Source organism: Cynocephalus volans, chromosome 4 (genome assembly GCF_027409185.1).
Source record: "Cynocephalus volans isolate mCynVol1 chromosome 4, mCynVol1.pri, whole genome shotgun sequence".
NCBI classification, from domain to species: Eukaryota; Metazoa; Chordata; class Mammalia; order Dermoptera; family Cynocephalidae; genus Cynocephalus; species Cynocephalus volans.
Window position 1 is genome coordinate 129,721,080 of NC_084463.1, and position 21,617 is coordinate 129,742,696.

The following is a 21,617-nucleotide window of genomic DNA, read 5'->3' on the forward strand; positions in this document are numbered from 1 at the left end:
AAAAGAATTAAAACTTTTGAAAAAAGAACAGACACATTTACCAAAAAAACAATAGAAATATATTTTCATTGAAATTAAAAACTCATAGAATATCTTCCAAAGGATACACACAAACTGGCAACAGTTTGTTTCTGGGAAGAAAAACCAAGTGGACAGGGAAAGGAGGGGGGAAACATATGTTATGCACACTATTGTTTAACAATGTTTGGATTTTTATGGCATATACTATTAAAATGCACTTTTAAAAAAGCAGGCTGGTATAACAATATTCTCATTGAACAAAATGGACTCTCAGGAAGAAAATAAAGATAATTTTTTTTGATGATTAAATTATTTTTAACAATAGAGATACAACCATCGTGTTTTCTAAGTGCCCCCAAAATAGTTTCAAATTATGTAAAGAAAAAATACAGATAAATACACTATCATAATAAAGACTTTTGAATTATATCCCCTAGAAAATGGCAAGGAAACAAAAATCAATTAAGTATATAGAAAATTTGAACAACAAAATTGATAACTTTGATCTAATTGACATATTTAATTCTGTACTTAACAGAGAATATGTATCCTTCTCAAGGCTATTTGTGTATACAAAAAATTGATTTATATCCTTGGTAAAGGAATCTCAACTGATACTGAAGAATCTTTATCCTGTAGTCCACATTCTATGATGCAATAAAATCAGAAATCACTTATAAAGAGAAAAAAATCCAACATAGGTGGAAATTGAAAGACATGCTTCTAAATAATTCATGGGTTAATGCAGAAATCATAAGGAAATCTGTGAAATATTTGAAACTGAATTACAGTGAAACTACATATCTAAACTGTCAGGATGCAGTCAGAGAGATGTAAAGGGAAGACAACAGCCTTAAATATATAAATTTTAAAACAAGAAAGATTGAAAATGTGTAAAACAATTAGCTCAAAAAGGTGAGAGAAATTAGCAGTGTACACTTGAAGTAAATGGAAAGAAACTATAAGTGCAGAAAATAATAACACAAAATAAAAAAGAGAAGAACTGAAAATCTGGGTCTTTGTAAAGACTAAAGCAATATATAAACTGACAAGATAGATCATGGGAAAAAGAAACAGAACATAGACAAACAATATTAGGAATGAAAAAAGAAGAAAACTCTAGACACACTGAAGATGGTAAAACTACAGGAAAATATTATGAGCAACTTTTATTTCAGTATTACTGAAATCTTACACAAAACTGATTTGCTAGGAAAAATACCCATGAATTACCAAAATTAAATCAAGAAGAAACAGGTTACTGTAATGTAATACAATCACTGAAGAAACTGAATTAAGAATAAGAACTTTATTCAACAAAATGTATCAGATCCAGGAAGTGTATTCGGTATTGACACCTAAGCAATAATTTATATGAATTATTCCAAAGATTAGAATGATAGGGAAAGCTGCTCATCTATTGCTATGGGTCTACCAAAACTAGACAAAAATACAGATGCAAAAGGCTTGAATAATATATTAGGAGAATAAATACACTATTGCATTTGAAATACATCATGACCAAGTAGGATCTATTTCAAGAATACAAAGATGGTTTTCATTGAAATTTTCTCACTTAGAAATGTGTTCTGGTTCAAGCAACAGGAAATGTTTTTAGAATGGCTTGAACAAAAATGCGTTTATTCTACTCACAGAACAAGAAATCTGGAGGTGGTCAGTTGCTGGTGCTGGCTCAGTGGCTGATCAATTTCAGGAGTGATGGTCCTTTTAGCCTTTTACTCATGGTCATATAAGGGCTGCTGCCAGCTCCAGCCTTATATTTATATAAATATAAACAAATTATAGTATATTTATTCATTCAATGAAATGCTATTCATCAAGTAGAATCAATGCCCTAGATCTGTATCTATCAACACAAATACATTTCAAACAAATATGAAAATACCGAGTAGCCAAAGAGTATATACTTTATGATGTCACTGGGTAAAATTTGAAAACCTAAAAATACTACTACATATTGTTTATAAACACCTGCATTTGCGTTAAAAGTAGAAGCCACACCACCACTTCATCTGGGGAAAGAAAGAGGGAAAAGAGATAGATGAAATCTACGAGAAGGTTTTCACCAAACAGAAATATTTCTCTTTAAAAAAAGATCTGAAACTAAGTAGTTCAAAATGTCAGAACGTGTTAAATCTTTTGTCATATGTCTGTTGGCCATTTGTATATCTTCCTTAGAGAAATGCCTACTTAGCTCTTTTGCCCATTTTTTTTTAAAAATTTTTTTTTATTAAGTTTTATTTTGTCGATATACATTGTGGCTGATTATTGCTCCCCATCACCAAAACCTCCCTCCCTTCTCCCTCCCCCCCCAACAATGTCCTTTCTGTTTGCTTGTCGTATCAACTTCAAGTAGCTGTGGTTGTCATATCTTCTTCCCCCCCCCCCCGGTTTGTGTGTGTGTGTGTGTGTGTGTGTGTGTGTGTGTGTGTGTGTGTGTGAATTTATATATTAATTTTTAGCTCCCTCCAATAAGTGAGAACATGTGGTATTTCTCTTTCTGTGCCTGACTTGTTTCACTTAATATAATTTTCTCAAGGTCCATCCATGTTGTTGCAAATGGCAGTATTTCATTCGTTTTTATAGCTGAGTAGTATTCCATTCTGTAGATGTACCACATTTTCCGTATCCACTCATCTGATGATGGGCATTTGGGCTGGTTCCAACTCTTGGCTATTGTAAAGAGTGCAGCGATGAACACTGGGGAACAGGTATACCTTCGACTTGATGATTTCCATTCCTCTGGGTATATTCCCAACAGTGGGATAGCTGGGTCGTATGGTAGATCTATCTGCAATTGTTTGAGGAACCTCCATACCATTTTCTATAGAGGCTGCACCATTTTGCAGTCCCACCAACAATGTATGAGAGTTCCTTTTTCTCCGCAACCTCGCCAGCATTTATCGTTCAGAGTCTTTTGGATTTTAGCCATCCTAACTGGCGTTAGATGGTATCTCAATGTGGTTTTGATTTGCATTTCCCGGATGCTGAGTGATGTTGAACATTTTTTCATATGTCTGTTGGCCATTTGTATATCTTCCTTAGAGAAATGCCTACTTAGCTCTTTTGCCCATTTTTTAATTGGGTTGCTTGTTTTCTTCTTGTAAAGTTGTTTGAGTTCCTTATATATTCTGGATATTAATCCTTTGTCAGATGTATATTTTGCAAATATTTTCTCCCACTCTGTTGGTTGTCTTTTCACTCTGTTAATTGTTTCTTTTGCTGTGCAGAAGCTTTTTAGTTTGATATAATCTCATTTGTGTATTTTTCCTTTGGTTGCCCGTGCTTTTGGGGTCGTATTCATGAAGTCTGTGTCCAGTCCTATTTCCTGAAGTGTTTCTCCTATGTTTTCTTTAAGAAGTTTTATTGTTTCAGGGTGTATATTTAAATCCTTAATCCATTTTGAGTTGATTTTAGTATATGGTGAGAAGTATGGGCAGCACTCTTTACAATAGCCAAGAGTTGGAACCAGCCCAAATGCCCATCATCAGATGAGTGGATATGGAAAATGTGGTCCATCTACACAATGGAATACTACTCAGCTATAAAAACGAATGAAATACTGCCATTTGCCACAACATGGATGGACCTTGAGAGAATTATATTAAGTGAAACAAGTCAGGCACAGAAAGAGAAATACCACATGTTCTCACTTATTGGTGGGAGCTAAAAATTAATATATAAATTCACACATACACACATACACACACAAAAAAAACCGGGGGCGGGGTGGGGAAGAAGATATGACAACCACAGCTACTTGAAGTTGATATGACAAGCAAACAGAAAGGACATTGTTGTGGGGGAGGGAGGAGAGGGAGGAGGGAGGGAGGTTTTGGTAAGGGGCAACAATAATCAACCACAATGTATATCGACAAAATAAAATTTTTAAAAAAAATTAAATTAAAAAAAAAGAATGTGTTTAATCTGGATTATGGGTGCATGGTTGTCTGTTTTTCATTCTTTTCTGCACATTTCTGAATGTTTCACCAATTGCATAAAGATTAAAACCTCAGGAATGTCTTTTGTCCCTGATGTACCCAGTCTGTAACAAACCCTAGAATTCCAAGAGTGTTTCTGCTGCTTTTTCTAATGTCCTGTGTGAATTAGCCAGAGCCTGAAGCTGCAAATGTGCTGACCTGAACTGTTCTGTAGATCGCCTGGCCTCTTTGGGTCCCACCTCCCGCCCTCAGCCAGCATCTTGTTGAGGCCCCTGAATTGGAAGCCTATAATCGATCCTGATCCTTATTGCATTTAGGAAACCCTATAGTAGTTTTCCTAGGTGGAGGGAAGATACTCATCTCTCTGTTTCATTCCCAGATGAGCAAGGTATAGGAAAAGCCAATTACTTCAAGCCCCAAGTGTGACAGCTTTGTACTATGTAACACCGAGATCTACCCTTCTCCCTTCCTGCCAGGCAGACACGCTGCCATTTTCTCCAAGGTTAGATCACATTTCCCAGGTGATCAAAGCTGGAGAAGCTCCATTAGTACGCCTGAAACCAGCCATACCCTCCCATGTTCCATGACCCCAAGACTGCTGGAAAAACCCTGCCCTCACTGTGGGCAAATGAGTACTGGCTCCTCCCTGCTTTCAGGAGTTTTTTGAGGCTGGGACTCCATCTTCTCTGGTATCACTACTACTGTCTCCCATCAGGGAAGTGAGGGAGTGAAGACAGAAGAAACTAGAGGTCCTGCGGAACAGTTTGCACTTGTCAGTTCTGGCTTCATAATTTGCAGGTCCCAGTGCAAAATAAAAATGTGGAGCTCCCTGTTCACGAACTGATCGTGGGGCCCTGTGTGACTCCACAGGGCACAAGTTCATGAAGCTAGGTCTGGCACCCTGTCTCTCTCCTTAGCTGTGTAAGCCCTCTCACCTCCTCAAAAATAGTCCCCGTGGGGCCGAGCCCGTGGCGCACTTGGGAGAGTGCGGCGCTGGGAGAGCGGCAACGCTCCCGCCCGCGGGTTCAGATCCTATATAGGAATGGCCGGTGCACGCACTGGCTGAGTGCTGGTCACGAAAAAGACAAAAAAAAAAAAAAAAATAGTCCCCGTGGCTTACGTTCATCTGCCAGCCAGACACCTGAAAAGATGAAATCTCTCCATCTTCATTCACAAGGGTCACCTCACTGGCAGTGGACGATTGGCTGTGGAAATGTCCACAACCTTTGTTTCCATGGTTAATAACAAGAAAAGTCTAAAGCTGGTATATTTCCCAAGGTCTAGGCTAGTTATCTTATGTTGAGTTATTATTACATGCCAGAAACTAGACTAAGAACTTTACACACATTATCCGATTTAATCTTTACAGAAACTTTATATGTGGGTGTTATTATTCCCATTTTAAAGATGAAGAAACTGAAATTATACAACTAATAACTTATTTTTAACACAGTTCTATTTTATTTAAATTCCTATTCTCTCATTCCCTTCTCTAAACAAGAAAATAATCCAACAGAGCCAATGATTCAGAATATGGTAGGTCAATGTCAGACAGTATCAATTAAAGACCCACTGTTCAAAAAGTAGATGCTGTGGGAAGAGCCACAAGAATTAAACATCTCAAGAAGTTTGTAAATTCCTTAAGGATATGGCACTTACAAGCATGATTATCAATGAATCATTTGGTGGTCATTAGGATTGTCTGCAGATATTCTGTCTCTTTCCTTTTGGAATATGATAGAATTGCTGTTTCACCTACTTATGGTCATGTAACTCACTTTTTCCAGTGGAATGTTAGTAAGAAGTGCTGTGTTACTTGAGGGAAGAAGCTTTCAAAATCTGTACCTCTTTACTACATAGTCTTACCCTCTGCCATGGAGACCAACCCTACTCCAGATTGTGATTGCCCCCAGGTGACCTGTGATGTATATGTAGTATTAATGAGAAATAATCCTTTGTTGTTTGAAGACATTGAAGATTTGAGGAATGCTTGTTATAGGAGCATAACCTTAATCCATCCTGATTAATACAAAAGAAACCAAGGCTAAGGGGAGGCAGTCCTATCTTGACATTTATTGCGGTAGAAAATGAACTAGTTGCAAATAGCCAGACCAGAAACACCAAAACACTTTTGCAACTCTGTGCCTATTTGACTTATCTTTCAATTATCATTCTAAATGTAATAACAATGGTAAAACACATATATGATGCTTACTATGAGTCACTGTTCAAAATGCTTTATAAATATTAACTTACTTAGTCCTCTCAACAACCCTACAAAGTATTTTTATCCTAATTGTACAGAAGGGAAAACTAAACAGAGGTTAAATTCCTTGCCCAAGAGCACACTGCTGATAAATGGGAGTAGCTAGGATTTGAACCCCAGGAGTCTAATTCCAAAATGTATACTTTTGACTACAAAGTTCTACTTCATCTATGTGATTCAAAACTTAAACCAATTCAGAGAGCGCAAATCTGCTTCAGAGTTGCAGACAATGTAGGTTGCTCACTTCCTCCACCACGTTCCCCCACCCGCTTTGCATTCACCAATAGTACTCTGATTTCTTTGGGTAATTCCCTCGCCTTCACTTAGAGCCAATGTGGTTTAGATAGGGTTGACAGTGGTCCTGCTCTAAGGGTACATCTGGATTGCCTTAAACCAGCCAGCCTATCTCCTACCTTGGATTGGTTTAGGAATTAGAGTCAGTGTGAGAAGTTAGCTGTTATTCTGGGGAAAGGAAGGTCTCTTTCTCTACCATCATAACTGGCAGAGTGAGTGTGAAGTCCAGATCTGTAGCCACCTTAAAGCTCTGAGGGACAAGACTGAAAGGGAACCAGCCCACAGGAAGCAAAGCCAAGAGCCAGCTGCTACTGTCATTGTTTGAGCCCTGAATCAAGCCACACCTGAAGGCAGCAGTACCTGTGGACCTTTGACTTTCACAAGGCAATTCCTCTTTTTATCTTAATCCATTTTGAGTTGGTTTTTCTGTTACTTGCAGCAAAAAGATTTTTAACTCAGATATGAAGGGAAACAAAATGAACAGCAAGAGTAACAATAAAATATATAATTATAAGAGGTATCAGCTATTCATTTCTACTCAAAGGATGATGGTTAGTCTGAATTATTAAAAGGCTGAATTCAGCATTATTAAACAGCAAGAACAGTAAGAAAATAGCAACTCCATTTTATTAACTTTGGGGAAATCTCTAACAATGTATTTAACTGCAAAGGAAGGCACCCTGTGGAACTTAAATAACTTGTTATGTCTTTTATTTTTTAAAAAATGGCTAAGAATCATTTCTAACTGGCACCTTTAGTCATCGTTGAAATACAAGGGGTACTCTCAAGTGATATTTGAAGAATTTGTTAGATTTACTTCTTAGGTTGCTAAAATGCATTCTGTTGTATCATTTGGCCTCCTTCTTAAAAAGTAATTCTGGGGACCCTTTTATGGCAGACATTATATTTATTATTTGTTGGTTGAATGACCCAAAGCTCCTATGAATTTAATAAAGCTTTTAAGTTATTTTATTTTGGTGGCTGGCCGATACAGGGATCCAAACCCTTGACCTTGGTGTTATAACACTGCATTCTAACCAACTAAGCTAACTGAACGGCCTCTTAAGTTATTTTTTATTTTATCTGTCATAACAGCATTTATGTACGTTTGAAAATTAGTCACATATAGATATACCAGCTTAGTTCACAGTAATGCTTGCCCCACATGTAGATCCATTAAATAATGTTATAATATTTCCTCCCTAACTGATGCTAAAGCCCAATTTCTTTCTAAGCTTTCCCATTATTACAGTTGTTGAACTGGTCTACAACAGCGGATGGAAAGCTTTTTCTCTCAAGGGACAGATAGTAAATATTTTAGGCTCCATGGGTCATGTTGCAACTACTCAACTTTGTTGTTGTAGCATAAAAGCAACCACAGACAATACATAAATGAATGAGCATGGGTGTGTTCCAATGAAAGTTTATTTATAAAAACAGGTGGCTGGCCAAGTTGGACTCATAGGCCATAGTTTTTCTACACCTTATCTAAAATAATGACATTTTACTATTTTAGGTGTGTTAAGCAGACATTTCAAATCTGTGAGACTTTTGTCCCATGGGTTTGAGTGGTTTTATGTGTCCAGATTGTTTGATTTGGGGAAAAAGCAAATATCCTGAAGCATATATCATGTGTCTCCCAGTTAGCATTAACTATAACTGCTAATCATTGTTAAATGAAGAGAGTATGAAAATAGCCATTTAGGGAGAACCAATACATGCCAGGCACTGTGCTATCTGCTTTATCTATATGACATCCTTTAGTTCTCACTACAACTCTAGATAAATGTTTAGATAGAATAAGAGATTAGTGGGAAAGAGAAAATACGTAGGTGTGAGACAATGAGTATCATGGAAAGAACACGAGCTTTGGACAGACAGACTTGACTTCAAGCCCTGGCTTCACCACTTATTCCATGTAACCTTGGCCAGATTTTATACCTCTCTTAATTGAAGTTTCCTCATTTATAATTGAAAATATAAAATGATATGATAACATTAGATTGTAATTTATAATAGTACCTACATTTTAGAGACATCGTGAAGGTTTATTGAACCGAACAGAAAAGGCACATAGCACTGGAAAGTCGTAAGCACTCATTAAACTTGAGCCATTCCATGTTTTACACATAATGACAAAGTAACTCACTGAAGGTCACATAGTAGCATTGGGTGGAATTAGGACTGACACCCCAACCTGACTGTCTGACTCCAAAGCTCATGAACTTTCCACTGCATTGCACTTACTCCTGGCTATAAATTTGAAGGGGTGGTATTTAGTTCATGCATGGAAATTGCTCAATCTATTAAAATTTAAAATTTTCAAAGCCAGTCACACTAGGCAAGTCACCTCTGTTGGGCCATGGAAGCTGGGTGCATGTTTCTGGAAGTAAATATGACGCATCCAGCATACCTCACAGCTAATGCTGCCATGTCATGCTCTACTTGTCTTTCCTCTGCACACAGACACTGTGGGAAATACTCTTGACCTTCTAAGTCAAGTTCAGATTCTCTTACTGCCAAATTCCAAAATGTGACCTGCACTCTTAGCCTCTCAGGAATCTCTCGGTTACCTCAGAGGCTCTGGCCAGAGACAGGACACAGAGGTGGAAACTTGCCCAACCTCTCAACTTCAGCTCTCTTAAAAGAGGCAGATGGATCAGCAGCTCTCAACTGTGACCCATGAGGTGTCTTTGGTTATGTCAACGCCATTCTCTAACAAGGTACATTTAATTTATAAATTTTAGAGTTGATGATGAGTGGAGACAACAGCTGGATCTACATTCTCATTTAGCAAATGTGAAAACTGAGGCCCAGGCAAGTTAAATAACAAGCTCAAATAGTAAGCCCCACCCTTCTCAATCCCAGTCCCTGAGTCTTTCCCCAAACTGCATATAATTTGGGAGGGGGGGTAGAGGAAGGGGACTAAATTAGGGTTGCCAGATTTAGCTGATAAAAACACAGGATGCCCAGTTAAATTTGAATTTTGGATAAATAACAATTACTTTCTAAATATAAACATGCCCATGCAATATTTGGGACAATGTTTGCAATGTACTTACACTGAATAATTATTCTTTATCTGAAATTCAAATTTAACTTGACATCCTGCATTTGATCTAGGCAACCCAGCCTAAACTAAATAAGTACTGCTGAGATTTCTACTTTCCGAAAGATATTTGAAAGTATTAAGCTAGAAATCTGGCTTAAGTAGCAAAAAATTGAGTGAACAGGAAGAACTCAAAACCTCATTAATAGAAGTTGAAAACAACCAATGGTTAGAAAAGAAGCAACGTGAAGCTTAAGAAGAACAAGGAAAGAAAAGAATGAAGGAAGGGAGGAAGGCAGAAATCAAAGACTCTCTAGAAGGTGGTGATCCCTCTTTTATACATATAAGATCTACAAAATAATGTTCAACTTACTGTCTTTTTCTCCTGTCCTCACTCGCCACCTGTTCTTCCTGCTCTGATAGTTCTTTCTCTGCCACATAGAATCACCTTCTGTCTTCTCTGCTAAAAGAGCATTCGTTATATTTACCTTTTAAATTTTAAGTCAAAGCCATACATTTAGATTATCTAAAACTCAGAGAGTACTGACAGGCTTGTAAAGAAAAGGTCTCGTCTTTTTCCCCACCTCTAGTTTCGCTCCTTTGAGTAAACACTTTTTTCACTTTGTATCTGTTTCTAGGGTGACCAGCTATCCCTGTTTGCTCTTAGAACAGAGGAGTTTCCTGGGTCAAGAAATTTTCAGTGCTAAACCAGGATAGTCCCAAACAAACTGGGACCATTCATTGGTCACCCTATTTCTTACGTAAGTAATATTTTTCTCTATTTATCAATTTGAGAAATCATCTGTTTACTTCCTACTTTGAGAGCACAGTATTCATTTTAATCATTTTCAGATGGGTGGTACCACCTCTTTTCCATATAGCACAAGTTCGCAAATTTTTCTTTAAATAGAACCCTCACAAGGGAGGGAGGTTTTGGTGATGGGGAGCAATAATCAGCCACAATGTATATCGAGAAAATAAAATTTAAAAAAATAAATAAATAAAATAAAATAAAAATAAATAAAAAAAACAAAATTTGATCAAAAAAATAAAATAAAATAAAAAATAAATAGAACCCTCACAGAGAATGTGTTTTCTCTAATCAGAGAAAACGAATCACGTCACATGAGTGTCAAGGTGCCATTTTACTTTCCAACTGAAAGACTTTCCCTCACCTAGGAATCCTTTTAAATATTCTAAATTTTAATTGCCTTCCCCCCCACAAAGAAGTCAGTTTAAATTAAGCAGAATTCATCACTGTGATAATTTTTTAATGAGTAAAGATAATGTACTGTACAGCAATTGAAATGAGGTGTTCCCAGGATCATTTGCAAAGTCCTGCGAATGTTCTCCTAAGAGTCAGGTGAAATTAATGAATCCCAGAGTCTCACGACCATCAATCCCTTGTAACTGAGGACTAGGTTCAATGAAAAAAAAAGAAAGAAAGAAAGAAAGAAAGAAAGAAAGAAACATAATAATAATAGTCACACTTTCCAATTTGAGCATTTAGCTCCTTTCATTCCAAGATCCTGAGGAATTTTATAAACATTAATTAAGCTCACAGGTGTGATTTATTAGATTAACTCACTGATAGCCATCAAGGGCTGTAAATGTGCACAGTACTACTTAATAGAGCTGAATTGAAAAGAGGAATAAATTAGCATCCCAGGCAGACTGCCACCCTGGGCTAGAGTCCCCAGTATTTGGGGGAAGGACAGGAGATGTGCTCCTCAGGTCAAACTTGAATTGACTCTGTTCTCAATGTACAGTGACTACAGTTTGATGTTTCCTAATTTCCATTCAAATGTTCCTCCTCCATGGTTTATTTGAGGGTCTTCTTATTGCTTTGTCTTCACTATTCCATTGGATGTCAAAGATGGACATGGCTTGTGAAATAAGTGATCTTCAGTTTGACAGAAGAAGTTATTATGCCTGGTGAAAATCTGAACACATTTTTAGTGAAGTTTTGGGAGCAGAGGAGGTAGTTATGGCACAGATTTAAAAACTAAAATTTTATTTTACAAGGGTTATTCAGGCCCTTTTTGGGGTTGAGGGTAGGAAAGAGAAAAGAGTGTTACTACTTTTTTGCTACTGCATTGTGAGCAATATGTTACCTAGACACATTCCTTTGTGCTAAGAAAGAAATGGTTGCAAATTAAAAATAAATTCTCATTAATAATTTTCTATACTAGACTGAGTTTATAGAGATACAAAGGAAATTTCCACGATCCATCATGTGAACTGACAGGTGGGTTAGCATGGAGAAAACAAGGACAATAAACTAAAGGATGTTTTATTGTTCTGTTTTAGCAAACCTTAAATCAAGGGGGGTCATACAGGAGGGGAATTGGAAAGGCAACTCCTCATAAAATCTGGGATTCTAAAATAGAATTGATCCACCAGGATCAACAAATTAAATCCCTCACTTGATAGAAAAGTTTGAGTCCTGGAGAATTAACGTGACTTGAACAAGATAAGAAAGCTAGTTAGTGGCAGATGCAGGATAGCAGCCCATGCATGCCTCTCTCCCTCCTAGTTCCTGTACCTCTGTTGTAAAACCACAAGACACGTTGGCTATTTTCTTCTACTATTGCTCTGACTACAAGCATTTTCAGGAGACAGAAAGGAGAAGGCAGGTTTGCTTATCTGGCAATCATGAAACAGTGGAATAATTAGTACTGCTTTCTTGGGAAGGTAACAGTGGTTTTAAAAGATGGCCAATTTAAATATGCTAAGCAATGGCAGAAGGCAGCCAAACACCATGGATAATCCAGAAGAATAATTTGCTTTTGTTTAACTGAGAATTTACTACGATCTTTAATGTTTAAGCAAAGGTGCAACATGAGATCAATTCTCGCTTATGCAGCTGTCAAAAAGGCCCCTAAAAGTAGTCAGGTAGAAAAAAAGGGTAACAGATGATTATAATGTTTACTAAAACATTAGGATGATCTTGGGGGGAAAAATCGAAATAGTGAAGGCTCGTGAATAATAGTGTTTGGATTTAAAAGACCCTAAGCAGAAATTCCATCTATAACCCCCCTAGCAGATAATCACCCAACTACTGATCAACTCAGGAACAGGGAGCTCACTAATTTACGTGGAGGGCCATTCATTGTTAGGCAGGTTGGATCATTAGAATGTTCTTCAGTACAATGACCCAATATACTGTTCCCCTGTGATTACCAACATTGTATAATTGTTGTTCCACAGGTCAACGCTACAAATATTTAAGGTCTGTTATTTTCCAGTTTGTGCTGGGTTTTCACTGTTAGTTCTCCCTTCCCCCATACTGTCCGAGACCCACATGCCCTAGTATGAGTCCTGGGAAGTCGGACCCCATAGAAGGCAATGTAAGGCTCTCTTATCAGCTGATTTCCATTTGGGTTTGGTCAGTGGGAAGGACCACGAGAAACTTGGAGGTCAGAAGGAAAGAGAGGTTAGAGATTTCTTTCCTGCTCCTTCCTGGTGTCTACATTTTTGGTTGTGGTATGTCCTCCTGTGACTACAGTTCCTGTCAACAGCCATCCTCTATGAATCCCTTAGCCATGTCCACACCTCTGTAAGCAGCCACTTCATTAAAGTCCCTTGAACCATGTGAGCTAGATTATGTTTCCTGCTAGGACTTTTGTGGATACACAGGTCAAAGAAACATTCTCTGTTTTCTTGAACTTCTTCTCAATTAATATGCTCTTCTGATACTTTTATTACTTTGGTTGCTTTTATCTGTACACATTCTAGTTGCTCAAGTCCTTCCTAAAGAGTTTTAACTGTAGCGGTCCAGAGTAATCTGGATTTAATCTATTAGTGTATCACTTTATAATCGCCCTTGATAATGACACCCTTTCTCTGTTCTGTTAATTCATATTCATGGTGGATTCTTTTTTTTTTTTTTTTTTTTTGCAGCTATTTTACACTGGTGCCTCACCTGGAGCTTGCGTTCAATTCAACTCCTAGATTTTTTTTTTCATGTGATTTTTCTATTAAGCCAGGTCTCTTTCATCTTAAATATTTTACTCCTTGTCAGAAGACTGAATTATTTAAAAGGCCTGACCCTGGTATTAACATGCTGGTACTGAATGGTGACAGAGCACAGGACACACTATTTCAAAAACACTTTTAGAAAAGAACATTTTAGTTTATCTTGTCTTAGACTCTATTTTCTCTCAGAGACTGTGTCATAAAACTTTCATGAACACTAACTTCCTTTGGCTTCCACAGCCTAGTCTGTCCTGGGCTCTAACTGCTTTTTCTTGATTATCTTGGTTTTTGTTAACTGCTTTTTCTTTTTCTTCTCCTTCAGTTTAAATATTTCCCAAGTTTCTGTCTAAGGCTTTTGTGACTTCTTTTTTTGCAGAATAAAGAACACACACCTACTCAAAGCCTACTGCATGCCAGGCACTGTATACATCACTTTGCTATCAATCCTCACAAAACCTTTTGAAATTTTGTGTCCTTACTTAGTCAATGAAGAACGTGACCTATACACACTAAAGAAGCAAAGCAAGGAGGGACTCTATGACATAGAGGTGGGCTAGGCTATTTAGATGGTGGTCTCTTAGATCAGGTTGGCCTAAGTGATCTTGAACAGCCTCATCGCCCACATTGCTGAACAGTAATAAGAGATAAACCTGAAGGGAGCACATTGTACATATGGATGGTACATTGGCTTCCAAAAAGGACACTAAGCCACCTTTATCATTCTTACTGACCAGCATAGTCATTTGGCAATGTAAGTCACTGAGAACCTTAATAGTAAGCTCTTTGGACACAGGGTCAATTTCTTATGTTTCATAAGAATAGATAATAAAACTTTCTCCACCCTTAAGGAATTTTTATTATCTTTACCACATTAATATTTTGTTAAAGAAAAAATATTACAGCATCATTTCTGGAGTTACTGATGCATGGATTAATGGGAAACATTGCTCTTAAATGCAGAATTAACATGCTATTATTAAAAAAAAACCTGAGGCCTGGGAGGTAGAGAAATCCTGATGAGCAAAAACAAATTGGGTATGAGAATAAAAAGAAAATCATTTTTATGGTAAATTTGTATGAGCAAATCCAGAATGATATTATTTTCCAAGTGTGAATAACTGCCACCTATTGATTGAGTAGATTTTTATAATTCATGATAGAAATATAATACTGTATTCATATTGCACGTTAAAATTGGCAAGCAATATAGAAACTTCAAAATTTCAGGATTTCTTGAAAAGTAAATTTGGGGGAATGAGTGGAACACACACACACACACACACACACACACACACACACACACACACACACACTCTAAAGCATACTATGCCAAACTCACACTGTAATTTATCAACTGGGAAGGAAATTGGCATGTCTTTTCCTGCTGATTTATTGGTTAATTCCAACAATTCACTGTAGAAAAGGCCAACAATGAATTACAATGTGGGAAAAAAATTAAGCAGAGCATTTACAAAGGTGTTTCAGTATACAGCCTTTAGAAACAACTTACATAGCTATTTTATAGCCAGTCCCAAAGCAATTGGTGCATGTGAAATGCAATATACAATATAGAAAACACACCAGAAAATGTCACAAGTTCCACTTCCTATATTTAGAAAAATATACTATGTCACATGAAGATTAGATTTCCTTTTTATCTTAAGCTAGAATCAGATAACATTAGATCTTTCCTACTATTTGTTTTAGGAATCATGTCAGAAGGGCAGTAACAAACATGAACTATGTTAGTAAAGTCAAGGATGGACACTCTGCTTTAGTGACAGAGACCCTCATCTTTTATCCAAAGAGGGTAGAAACTCTCATGGGGATAAATAAGTGCTGAAAGCTTGCATTACAAAAATCAGGATGCCCCATCATTACCAGGCATCCTCTGCCCCAGCCCTAATCCCAAGAACCCAGAGCTGATTGAAGATAAGAATTTCCTCATCATTTCTAATTTCTCAAATCTGGTTTAACCAGCCAGTTTCATCTCTTTGTTTTCAGAGGCAAGTCTCTTTGAAATGACTAAAAATGCATGTGATGGTTAATTTTATGTGCTAACTTGGCTGGGTCTTAGTGCCTGGATATTTGGTCAAATGTTATTCTGGATGTTTCTGCGAGGATTTTTGTTGTTATTGTTTTGTTTTGTGAATGAGATTTATATTTAAGTGGTGGACTTTGAGGAAAGATTGCCCTCCGTAATGTGGGTGGGCCTCACCCAGTTGAAGGCCTGAATAAAACTGACCTCCCCTGAGCAAGGGGGATTCTGTGGCCAATGGCCTTTAGATTTGAACTACAACATTGGCTCTTCTTGGGTCTCCAACCTGCCGGCCCACCTGCAGATTTTGGATTTGGCAGCCTCCATAATCACATGGGCCAATTCTTTAAAATAAATCTCTTTGTATATAGATAGACACATTCTATTTGTTCTGTTTCTCTGGAGAATGCTAATACAATGCACAAAGCAAACTGTAGCTTAAAACCGTAGAAAATATTGCAGATGTAACTTATAGTATGAATGTTGGAAGACAGAAATAATACACTTTTCATAGTATTCTTTATTGTTATTATGCTTCAGTTTGGAAAGGAGGAAAGAAACAATCTCTATTGAGTGCCTACTATGTGCCAAATTATGCTTATTTATTTACTTGTTTGTTTATGTTTATCAACACCATTAACTCTTTACAATGTCTCTTCGAAAAAGATACTATCTCCCATTTATAGATAAGGAAAAGGGATTCAGGGAAGTTAAGCCACTTTCTAGAGGCCACATAGCTGGTGTGGAGTCTCTGTGGAGCTGTTTGACTCCAGAATCTATATTTATTGTGCTTATTTGAGTCAATGCTTTTTCTACTCTTCTATGATGGCTTCTCATGGGACATGATAGATACTGCTGGAGGCACATCTGTATACTGAAGTGCTCCTTTGTGAACAAAGACTACCATTTTGGGGAGCTTACTATGTACTAGGCACTGTGCTAAGGGCTTTTCCTATATCATCTCTCATCCTCATTTTAACGCTGTCAGCTAGGTACTAGTATTCTCAATGTACAGCCAGGGAAACTGAGGTGTAGAGAAGTCAAATAATAGGCCCCAGTTTACACAGCTAACCTGGGATTCACCCCTAGGGTTGTCTGACTCCAAAATCCACCCTCTTAACTCCTACACTAAGCCGCATGCTCATTTCCTAGGAGTTCTATGTCCGTGTGCTCCCACAGACCACAACCCTTGGTATTCAGACAAAAGGGTTTCCGTGTTGTTGAGTTTTCTTCTCACTAGCTCAAGAAATAGCAGAAGGTTTACTATTGCAGAAGCATGCGACTTCCTAGATGGAAAAGAAAAAAACCCAAAATGTTCCCTAAAGAGAGCACAGAATACGTGCTGTAGATTCTAACATGGTCTTTCTGTCGACGGCAGGGTCTAGGACCGCCTCAGCCACAACACACTGCTTTATGCTGGAGCAGCAGAGATTTCACGGCAAGACTCCTTCAGTCTTCCTGGCTTTTTCCTACAAAGTGATCTATCAGTACTCACTCTCCCTCTTCCTGTCCCTTTTGGTTGTGCCCACCTGGTCTAAAAAACAAAGGGGAATTAAGCACCTTGTTGGAGTTTATTCCCCTACTTGCACTTTTTTTCTATTCATTCCCAGACATCCTTGTCCAACTCTATGTGCATGGCTGGAAAGGAAAGAGAAACACAATAAAACTTCAATATACAAAAATAATGTTGAAAGAAAGGCGAATCCTTATGGATGGATGGAATGTGGATACCTATTCTGGATGTTTGTAAATGTGCAGAGAAACCTGCCTTGCCTCAGAAACACGGAGCAACGATGCGCTGGTCCTTGATGTATATGCCTCTGTGGACTTCAGGAAGGTGAGCCTATTTTTTACTGAGGGAGAGTGACAGAAATCTATCAACCTGGCTTATCATCCCACAATTACAGCAATTTATAGTGTGCTTCTCACAAGGTCACCTGCACCTGCAACCAAACAACAGCACTCTCCCTGCCTTTGTTCCAGAGCAACCTAATGCACTCACCATAACTCAGGTTATCCAGGATATTTTTCAATTAATTTGCAGCCACTTAGGCTTAACATCGGACAAGCCTGGCGTATATCACATTTTTCATTGGCTGGAAACATTAGAGAGTCACAACTCCCGTGTTTCAGAAAAATCGCTTTCCCTTTCTCTTTTAAACTCACTTCATTCAGCTTTTCCTTTTCTCTTGAGATAAGGAACTTGTGGGGGGAAAAAAATCATTCTTTGTGATTTCAAGGAGCTTTTCATCCTGATCGGCTGCCTGTATTTTTTCTATCATTGCTTGAAATTGTCTGAAGCAATTAAAAGCATGGCTCATTCTTCTGAAAGGATGTTGAAACCTCAGCCTTCAGAAGGGGACTCCCCTGAAACAGTGTCTAGGACCAGGGTCTGAGTCTGAAACACCCAGAAGCTGTTCACCGTGGCAGTGTGGGGAGTTGAGGACTGAAACTCTTAGGTCAAAAATGAGCTCACGGATAGTGATCATGAGGGAAGAAAGCAGAATGCTCAGCAGCCGGGCTCCCTTTGTCCACCTCTGCCGTCGTCAGTGTCTGGCTTGCCACAGAATCCCCGCGGGGGCTGCTGGCTGCGATGCCTGCCCGGCCGCCCCGCGCCGCTCGCTCCAGCTGCAAGAGCGGCTGCTCCGCTTCCAAGGCCCTGACGACGCCTGATCATTTTCCATCTCACGGCGCAGGTTCTCAGAGACGCTCTAATCCATCATCCCGTCGCCCTTCAGGTTTGAGGAGGAATGTGTCCTGCGAACACCTCGCTGAGAGGCTTTTGCCATCTGTCCCACCCACTTGGGACACAAGGAAAGTTGTTCTTCTTCTCTTTTTCAGTCTCCGCCCCCACCCCACCCTGCCCCCCGGTGCCCCTGTCCCCACACCCATTTCCGTGTTTACTTGTTTTCTCTGTGAATTTTTTTGGCGGGGAACGTACAAGCTGAGCGGTTCGTGGAGAGTATGGGCTCTGGTGTCAGGCCCCTCTGGGTTCACATCTTGGCCTTGTGACTTAACCTCTGCTTCCTCAGTCTCCCCCTCTGCTCTGTCATTCGTACTACTCGTAGGACAGGCGTACTCAGATTTGGAAAGGGCTTTGGAGAGGGCTTCCTCATATATTTTTAACAAATATAAATGGGAGAAATTATTGCTTACCCAGGAACTTTTCTTCTATTCTCCTTTTCTCTTCCTCTGTGTTTTTTGTTTGTTTTTTGTTTTTGTGAAATCTAAGATTGGATGCCCAGTTATTTAAATTAAAATAATGACCACCAGTGGAATAGGTACCAAAAAATATCTGGGAAACAATGTACTAGTGTAATGCGTGAGTTTTACAATGGAGAAGACTGACACCCACGGGCACACACCCAGTGTCAGAGCTAGAAGTGGTCTTCTCTTCCGGAATCATATCAGATAGAAGCAACAATGGGACAGACCATCTTGGGGGGGCTGGGGTTCCACTACACGTGAAACGTAATTGGTGTCGCAGATCTGGACATGCAGGGAATCAAGTGCAAGGAGCTAGGTGGGTGGGAGAGGTGTGGGGCAGCATCTGGAGGTTAGTGTAGGAGGTGCTGGTCCCAGGAAGGAACTGTTCGCTCTCCTCTCCGTTATTCCATTTGGGTTAAAGACACTCTTAGCTCCATATGTGATATTAGTAGCCAGAAACTTTACATTTTTACAAGCTACGCAGACTTGCAAACAATCTCAAGAGCTGACTAGATCCACCCGGAAATCCCATAGTTGACTTTTTAGTGTCTATGAATGAACATCTCTATCTAACTCTCAAGTAGTTACTCATTTACTAGTTTTTCCATAGCCAGATTGAAATATTCTGGAGACCTTCTAATGTTCTTTTCCATAAATCTATGATAGCTTTTCTTGACTAATTTCACTTGTCAGAGACTTCAAAAAGAGGAAAAACATATTAGGCTAAAGGAGAAATGGGTAGCCAGACAATCTGCCACTACAGGCTACGCTTATGTGTATCATTTTTTCCTGTTGATTTTGGACTGGAGCTCAGTACCCTTTTAAACAGGTATACAGGTATTTCCTTACAGATTGATGGGAGCTGGGGAATAACAGTGTTCACCTATATTCCATGTATCCTTCTACCTTTCCCAGCTTCCCTTGGACCAAAGACTGGGACCATGTGGCTAGATCTACCCAATGGATGACGAATGGAAAAAATGTGTGTCACTTCTGGGCAGAGGCAATAAAAAACTGATGTGCTTCCTTCGTCTACTCTTCTTTACCATGACAACCTTAGAGGTCATGTGTTCCAGGATGCATAACTTAAAAGATGGAGGATGGCCACTTTATGTGCACAAGCATTTTACATGAACGAGAAATATACCTCTTTGGGTAGCACCACTGAGGTTTAAGGACTTGTCTTTTGTAAAAGATGAATCAGGCCTAACCCTACTAATAGAACTCAGAAGATAAACCTTCTTTGCCATTCCTCCTGGTTATTAAAAAGATAAAGCAGCCAGCTTTAATTCGCATGGTCAGCTGTGGGTAAACTGAGCCAACTTCCTGGACTCAGAAGGCTAAGAACCGGACTCAAGTCTGGAGATATCCTGAGGCCATCCACACCTGAACTACCAACTGGCTTCGTTTGGTGGCATCTCTCTCTCTATTTTAAGTAGGCCTAATTTTCATAAAGAAATGAAGCCCTATGAGGTAAGACGGCTTGCCCACGTTTACACACACAGTGGATTGGTGGTTTAGCTTCAACTAGAAGGCAGATTTCCTGACTCCTAACCCAGAAACTCTTACCTCTACCTGCTGTTCTCTCTCTCCCTCCTACCTCCCTTTGTACTAATGACAGGTGGAAGCAGTGGGGGTTCTAGCCATAGATTTGCTTCCTTTGACAATGTGAAATAACCAGCTAGGTAACTGCAATGCACACACTCTAAATTACAAGACCATTAGTCTTAGGAATCATCTTTAACTTTGCAAACTCTGCCTCCCATTAAGAAGGATTTTTTTTTTTTATTCTACCCCAAACCAGTCATTGAGTTTAGCAAGCAAAGATTCTCAATATAGTATTAGGCATGACTTTCTCTCCTTCTTGATTGATTGATTAATTAGTTATGTGTACTTGGGTCCAGCAGGGAGCCCAGTGACAGCTGTGACGTGAAAATTACCAGAAAGTTACAAAAATATGTAGTGGTGTTGACTCACTGAAATGTAGTACCAGGGATTGATTAGAAACAGACACATATAACAATCACATCTTGAAATTACCTGTCACTGCTGAGGCCTTGAGAAGAATCCCTTTGATTAGGATGAATTAATTCAGTTCCAATCTAATCATCACCTGCAGAAAGAAAAAAGAGTGAATATTCTCTATTCTTCCCTCAACATTTTTTTTTTTTTTGGTCTGGAATCCCGAAGTTTGGAGAAATAACTCCTGTAAGAGACAAAATTATTTTTGAAAAACTCAAACCCAATTAGATCATTCCCTGCTTAAAATCCTCCAATGGTTTCTCCTTGCACTTAGAGATATAACAAACTGCTGAACTTGGCTTCTAAGGCCCCATCCTGTCTAGCTTTAAGCTTCCCTAGCCTCACTATATATTCCTTTTCTCCCTTCTTCTCTGAGCTCTGGCCATACTGGTCCCTCCAGTTCTCATCTCGGCCCCCACTCACTACAGGGCCTTGGCACATGCTCTTTGCTCTATCTGAAATTCTCTCCCTTATCAACTCTTCCTAATTCTTCAGATCTCTGCTCATGTCACCATCTTGGGGGTGCCTTCCCTGATATCCTGATGAGATCAAACCACCCTATCCTATCAAAGACTCTCCTGGTATCATGTGCCTCTTTTCATAGCACTTATCACAGCTGTACTTTTACATTATGAGTGTGTGTGTGTGTGTGTGTGTGTGTGTGTGTGTGTGTGTGTGTGTGTGCGCAATTAGGGAATTAAATTTTCTTTCTCCTAATTAGAAAGTTAAGTTTCATGAGGACTGTGACTGCCTCTGTTTTCTGCTTACAATGTTTTCCCC